This window comes from Cebus imitator, unplaced genomic scaffold (genome assembly GCF_001604975.1).
Source record: "Cebus imitator isolate Cc_AM_T3 unplaced genomic scaffold, Cebus_imitator-1.0 Scaffold140, whole genome shotgun sequence".
In the NCBI taxonomy this organism is placed as follows: domain Eukaryota; kingdom Metazoa; phylum Chordata; class Mammalia; order Primates; family Cebidae; genus Cebus; species Cebus imitator.
The window spans coordinates 2,347,372-2,355,001 of NW_016107455.1; the positions used below are offsets into that span (position 1 = coordinate 2,347,372).

At 41.9% G+C, this 7,630-nt stretch overlaps 1 protein-coding gene across 10 annotated transcripts in view; it reads left to right on the forward strand.

Moving 5' to 3' along the window:
* Positions 1 to 7,630, forward strand: part of NF1 (neurofibromin 1) — a 305,276-nt gene that overhangs the window by 169,756 nt on the left and 127,890 nt on the right. The window lies entirely within an intron of this gene.

Genomic DNA, 7,630 nt, shown 5'->3' on the forward strand with positions numbered 1-7,630 from the left:
CTTTCTGTCTCTCTCTCTCTTTCTTTTTCCCCAGACGCACTCTTGCTCTGTCCCCAGGCTGGAGTGCAATAGCGCAATCTTGGCTCACTGCAATCTCCGCCTCCTGGGTTCAAGTGATTCTCCTGCCTCAGCCTTCTGAGTAGCTGGGATTACAGGTGCCTGCCACCATGCCTGGCTAATTTTGTATTTTTAGTAGAGATGGGGTTTCACCATGTTGGTCGGGCTGGTCTCAAACTCCTCATCTCAAGCAATCCACCCACCTTGGTCTCCCAGAGTGCTGGGATTACAGGTGTGAGCCACCATACACAGCCATGGAATATCTTTTTTCATCCCTTCATTTTCAGTCTGTGTTTATCCTAGGTGAAGTCTGTTTCTTGTAGGCAACAGATTGTTGAGTCTTGAGTTTTGTTTGTTTGTTTTAATCCATTCAGCCACTCTTATGTCTTTTAATTGGAGAATTTAGTTCATTTACATTCAGTGTTACTGTTGAAAAGGACTTACTCCTGCTATTTTGTTACACGTTTTCTGGTTGTTTTATGGTCTTCTCTTCCTCTTTTTCTTTCTTCTGTCTTCCCATTAGTAAAAGTGAATTTCACAGGTGGTATGTTTTCATTTCTTGCTTTTTATTTTTTGTGCCTCTGTTATATGTTTTTGATTTGAGGTTACCATGAGGCTTTCCAATAATATTTTATGAGCCATTATTTTAGGCTGATGACAAGTTAGCAGTGATTGCATAAAGCAGCAAACAAGCAAAAAGAAAACTAATAAAAACTCTACACTTTAACTTAATCCCCCTACTTTTTAACTTTTTGTTGTTTGTGTACCTTATTATACTATGTGTCTTCAAAAGCTGTAGTTATTATTTTTAAAAGGTTCATTTTTTAGTCTTCTCAAGATAGTAGTTCATATCACAATTACAGCGTCGTAATATTCTGTGTATTTACTATTACCAGTGAGTTTTGTATCTTCAAATGATTTCTTACTGCTTGTTAATGTCATTTTCCTTTTGATTGAAGAACTCCCTGTGGCATTTCTTCTAGGACAGGTGTGGCATTGATAAAATCCCTCAGCTTTTGTTTAGGAAAGTCTTTATTTCTCCTTCATATTTGAAGGATATTTTCACTGGATTTACTGTTCTAGGGTAGAAATTTTTTTCTTTAGCACTTGAAATATATCATGCCACTCTCTCCTGGCCTGTAAGGTTTCCACTGAGAAATCTGGTGCCAGATGTATTAGAGCTCCATTATATGCTATTTGTTTTTCTCTTGTTGTTTTTAGGATCCTTTCTTTATCCTTGACCTTGGGAGTTTGATTATTAAATACCTTGAGTTAGTCTTCTTGGTTTAAATCTGTTTGGTGTTCTATAACCTTCTTGAATCTGAATATTGATATATATCTTTCTCTAGGTTTCAGAAGTTCTCTGTTATTATCTCTTTGAATAAACTTTCTACTGCTCTCTCTACCTACTCTTTAAGGCCAGTAACTCTTAGGTTTGCTCTTTTGAGGTTGTTTACAAGATCTTGTAAGCATTCTTCATTCTTTTTTATTCTTTTTTTCTTTTGTCTCCTCTAACTGTGTATTTTCAAATAGGCTGTCTTCAAGCTCTCTAATTCTTCTGCTGGATCAATTTTGCTTTTAAGAGACTCTGATTGTTCTTCAGTATGTCGGTTGCATTTTTCGTCTCCAGAATTTCTGCCTTGTTCTTTGTAATTGTTTCAATCTCTTTGTTAAATTTATCTGGTAGGATTTTGAATTTTTTCTTCATTTTATCATGGATTTCCTTGAGCTTCCTCAAAACAGCTATTTTGAATTCTCGGTCCGAGAGGGCACATATCTCCGTCTCTTCAGGATTGATCCCTGGTGCCTTATTTAATTCGTTTGGTGGGTCACGTTTTTCTGGATGGTCTTGATGCGTATGGATGTTCATTGGTGTCTGGGCATTGAAGAATTAGGTATTTTTGTAGTCTTTGTAGTCTGGGCTTGTTTATACCCACCCTTCTGGGGAAGGCTTTCCAAGTATTTGAAGGCACTTGGGTGTTGTTGTCTAAGTCTTTGATCACTGCAGCTGTATCTGCTTTAGGGGACACTCCAAGCCCAATAACATTGTGACTTTTCCCAAGTCCAATAATGCTGTTGCTCTTGTAGACTCATAGAGGTACCACCTTGGTGGTCTTGGGTAAGATCCTGGAGAATTCCCTGGGTTATCAGACAGAGACTCTTGTTCTCTTCCCTTACTTTTCCTCTAAACAGAGTCAGTCTCTCTGTCTCTCTGTCTCTGTGTGCCTGGAGCTGGGGGAGAGGTGACACAAGCAGCCCTGTAGTCACCACCGCTGGGACTACAGTGGATTTTGCCCAAGACCTGCAGTACTGCTGCCTGACTACCACCTATGTTCACTCAAGGCCCAAGGGCTCTACAATCAGCAGGTGTCAAACCCAGCCAGGCTTGTGTCCTTCCCTTCAGGCAATGAGTTCTCCATAGGTCCAGAGATGCCACCAGGAGCCAGTGTCTAGAGCTGGGAACATTAGAGATCTACCTGGAGCTCTGTTCCACTGTGGCTAAGTGCTAAGCTAGTACCCAAGCTGTAAAACTAAGTCCTTCCCACTCTTCTCCTTTTTTCAAGCAGAGCAATCTTTTCCCATGGCCACCACCACCGCAGGCCCATGGTGAGTGCTGCCCGACTACCACTGATGTGCACTCAAGGGCCAAAGCCTCTTCAGTCAGCCTGTGGTGAATGCTGCCAGTTTAAGTCTCTCCCTTAAGGCCACTGGGCTCCCCTCTAACCTAGGGCAAGTCCACGAAAGTTGTCGAGGAGCCAAGGCCTGGAATCTGGGACCCCAGGAGCCCACTTGGTTCTCTACCCCACCGCATCAAGCTGGTACCCATGGTGCAACCCAGAGTCCCCTTTATTCTTCTCTCTTCTTTCCGCAATCAGAAGAGGTCTCTCCCATAGCTACCACAGTTGGTAATGTGCTGGGTCACACCTGAAGCCAGTGTGTCTCCAAGACTCACCCAAGGCCCACAGCAAGTACTGCCCAGCTATCCCTGCTGCTTATTCAGGGGCCAAGGCTCTTTATTCAGTAGGTGTGATGAGCTCTGCCAGGACTGGGTCTGTCCTTTCAAGGCAGCAGATTCTCTCCTGGCTCAAAGTTTGTTTAGGAATGTTGTCCGGGAGCTAGGGCCTGGAATGGGGGCCTCAGGAGTCTGCCTGGTGCCTTTTCCTACTGTGGCTGAGCTGGTAGTTGCAAGACAAGGTCTTCTTTACTCTCTCCACTCCTGTATTTGAACAGAGTCTCTCCTGGAGCTGTGAACTGAGCTGCCTGAGTTTGGGAGAGGGGTGACATCAGCATTCCCTTGTCTGCCCTGGCTGTCTCACTAGGTTGTGTGTACCCCAAGTGCACTGGCTCTGAATCCAGCACAGCACCAGCACTTACCCAGAAACTGCAGTCTTTATGGGTCTACACTGCCTTTCAAGTTCCTTTAGGACCTCAGGGCCCTTTAGCTCTTGGTGGTGGGCCTTGCTGGAACTCAGGTTTCAACAGCTAGAGTGGATGATTTACATCTGGCTAGGTCCGTTCTAAGTTCTTCATCCGTGAGTACCAGCTGAGTTCGGCCCCATGTTGCTTTCTGCTATGACAGAGCAGCATTGAGTTCCAATGCAAAGTCCCATCATCGCTGCACTCTCCGTCCCCCAAAGGCAGATTATCTTTGCACGCCATATGGCCACTGCAGGGAGATGAGGGAAGGGTGGTATAGGTCATTCAAAACAGTTTTTCTTACCTGCTTCAATGCCTCTTTCCTTAATATGATGTTAAGACCAGGTATTATGATCACTCACCTGATTTTCAGTTCTTATGCAGATGCTTTTGTGTGGATGATTGTTCAAGTTGGTGTTCCTATGGGGGGATGATCCCCGGAGGCTTCCATTTAGCCATCTTGCTCCACCTCTAATTCCAAAGCTGGTTCTTTGAAAATCAAGCTGAGGGAAAAGTTTTATACACAGGAACACTTGAATAATTGAACACAAATGTTCACTGTAGTTCAGAATTAGTAGAATATTCAACAGGTTACCATTGGCATGTGGGAAGCAAGAGACCACTGTGGCTAAAATGTATTGTTTTAGAGGGAAACCTGAAATGGACTGCAGTGTTCCTAATACGCTGACTCAAAAAAAAAAAAAAAAGAAAGAAAGAAAAGAAAAATTCCCGCAAAGTAGACAGTCATCAGGGTTTCCAGCAGTCTCTTTGAGCTTTGTTAAAGAAATTGTTAATCTTCTCATTCATATCTAAGATTTGAATTACTATTGTAACTTCTTAACTGTTCTCCATGCATGTAATCCCCATATTTAGATAGTCTCTTCTATTAGCCACATATTGCAAGTTCATTTTCCTCCTCTGGCTTCCTAACAGCCATGAACTATGATGAATTTATCATTGTCTATCTCTGCTTTGCTATTTTGTCTTTTTTTTTTTTAATTGTACTTTAGGTTCTGGGGTACATGTAAAGATCATGCAGGATTGTTGCATAGGTATATACATTGCAAGGTGGTTTGCTGCCTCCATCCCCCCGTCACCTATATCTGGCATTTCTCCCCATGTTATCCCTCCCCAACCTCCCCACTCCCCCACTGTCTCGCTGTTTTGTCTTTAATATCTGTAAAGGAATAAACAAACTTTTTAATTCTCTACTTCCACTTAACACAGTCTCCATATGTGGTGGTTGTTTCTCCACACACTAAGTAATTCTCCAGTGAATACCAACCAGGTGTCCTGTGATTCAGTTCAACCATGTCACTGTCTACCTGGAGATAGCATCAGATTTTCCATAGGATAAGGGCTGAGTAAGATTGCCACCACTTCACATGCCAGTATTACCTGTGCTTCTTACCACCTCACCTTGAGTTAGAATAATTTGCTAGAATGGCTCACAGAACTCAGAGGGATACTTTACTTCTGTTGCCTATTTCCTGTAAAGGATATCACAAAGGATACAGATGAACAGCCAGATGGAAAAGATGCACATAGGGCAAGGCATGTGGGAAGGGGCTCGGAGCTTCCATGCTGTCTCCAGCTGCATCACCTTCCAGGCACCTCAGTGTGTTCGATAACCTGGAAGCTCTTAAAATTCTGTCCTTTGGGTTTTTATGGTGGCCTCGTTACATAGCCATGATTGATTAGATTATGGGTCATTGGTGATAAGCTCAACCTTCAGCCTCTCTCCTCTCCCTGGAGGTTGGGAGTGGGGCTGAAAGTCTCAACCCTCTAATTGTGTAACTTGGTCTTTCTGGTGACTAGCCCCATCTTGAAGCTATGTAGGGCCTCCCAGCCACCAGTCATCTCATTATCATACAAAGACACTCATCACTTCCAGAGATTCCAAGGATTTTAAGAGCGTGTGCTAGGAACCAGGAGCAGAAACCAAATATATATTTATCACAATATTGAATTATTGTTTTCAGTACCTAGTGTGGAATACCTGGTATATATGTCTTTCCCCTTTTTGAAAAGGTCAAAAGACAATTATTGTTGAATCCTCAGCACCTGACACTAAGATAGCAAATAGTAGATGTGCAATAAATGTTTAGTGGATTGAATTGAGTACCTGCCCTACCTACTTTCTCTTTCTGAAATATCCTTACTTTTGTCTATGCAAATTCAGTGCCTCCTTTAGAACTCACCTGTTCAATGAAATATCTCCTGCCTTGCAGTCCTTACTGATTTATGAACTTACTGTATTCATATGCTGTGCCACACAGTAAACTCTAAGAAATTTAAAGCAATGATATGTGTCCAAAGCATTTCTGTAATATGTTGATTAATACAGAAACAAAATTACTAGCTAAGCTATTAAAAACAAATATTTACTCAGTACTTTTTGTCGTAAGGCACAGTGCCAGTCTTCAGGGGTTAAAGGTAAATACTTTCTTCAAGAGGTTACAGTTTAGTAAGAGGAATAAAACACGTAACAGGTAAGTGGTAAGTTTCATAAGGGATGTCTTTTGAGAGATCAGAATAGGCTAGTTGGAGAGTAAAGGTTGGAGGATTTGATTGCTATTGGGCAAAATTTAAACTCCTTAAAGCAGGCATTATTATGCCTGTCTTATTAATGAGAAAAAATGACACCCAGAGAATTAAGGGATTGTGACCAAGCTCGTAATGATCCGTAGCTGATAGAGCTGAAATTTAAACCTAGTAAGTGTGCCCGCAGAATCTCTTCCTTTAATTGCAACACCAGAGCTTAGAGGTGGTACTGGTAAGGGTTAGCACCACTGATTGGATACAGGGAATAATGAAGTAGAGCAGGAAGAAATGACATCAGAGATTGCCTGAATGATATGATAAAGTGATAATGCTATTGATAACATGGAGCACAAGGTAAGACATAAGAGGACAAGGAAAAGTCAGTTAATTTGGGGCATACTAATTTTTAGATTCCAGTGAGGAGGGGACATCTAGCCGTTAGAAATGTCAGACTGGATGTGAAACGAACCTGAATGGCCAGAAAATATATAAACGCATGTCTAACTTTAGTAGGAATTGTGGAAATAAAGTTAAAAACATGAGCTACCTCGTGTTTTTCCCACCTACTAGATTGGAGGGGAATAAGAATTCTTACACAGTACTAGTTTTAGAGCTACTTGGCAATATCTAGTAAAGTTAAATTTGCATATACTCAATAACTCAGAAGTTTCATTTTTAGGTAGCTGCCTTAGACAAACTTTTTGTTCGTTGTTTGTTTGTTTGTTTTTGAGATGGAGTCTCGCTCTGTTGCCCAGACTGGAGTGCAGTGGCACGTTCTCAGCTTACTACAACCTCCACCTCCTGGGTTCAAGCGATTCTCCTGCCTCAACCTCCTGAGTAGTTGGGACCACAGGCATGCACCAGCATGCGTGGCTAATTTTTGTATTTTTAATAGAGATGGGTTTCACCATGTTGGTCAGGCTGATCTTGAACTCTTGACCTCATGATCTACCTGCCTCAGCCTCCCAAAGTGCTGGGATTATAGGCATGAGCCACCACTCCCGGCTTAGACAAACTCTTACATATGTGCAAGATGTTCATTGCAATGGTATCTATAAAGGTGAAAAATTTTTAATGTTCCTTAATTAGAGAATAGATAAGTCATAGTATACAATAGACTATTATGCAGTAAAGTGAACTATGTCTTCCTGTATCAACATGGATAAATACAAAAAAGTAGAATGAAAGATGAAAGTTGCATTTTGTTACTATTGATGAGAAAATTAAAAACCTACATCATTCAGCCAGGCAACAGTGTCTTACACCTGTAATCCCAGCACTTTGGGAGGCCAAGGTGGGTAGATCACTTGAGTTCAGGAGTTCAAGACCAGCCTGACCAACATGGTGAAACTCCGTTTCTACTAACAATACAAAAATTAGCTGGGCATGGTGGCGGACACCTGTAATCCCAGCTACTCAGGAAGCTGAGACAGGAGAATGTCTTGAACCCGGGAGGTGGAGGTTGCGGTGAGCTGAAACTGTGCCACTGCACTCTATCCTGGGCAACAGGGTGAGACTCTGTCTCAAAAAATAGAAAAATAAAAAATAGAAAGGATTTATTTCAAGTTAAAGCAAAGATTCTATAAGTCTGGAAGGTCTTAAACCATTTTCC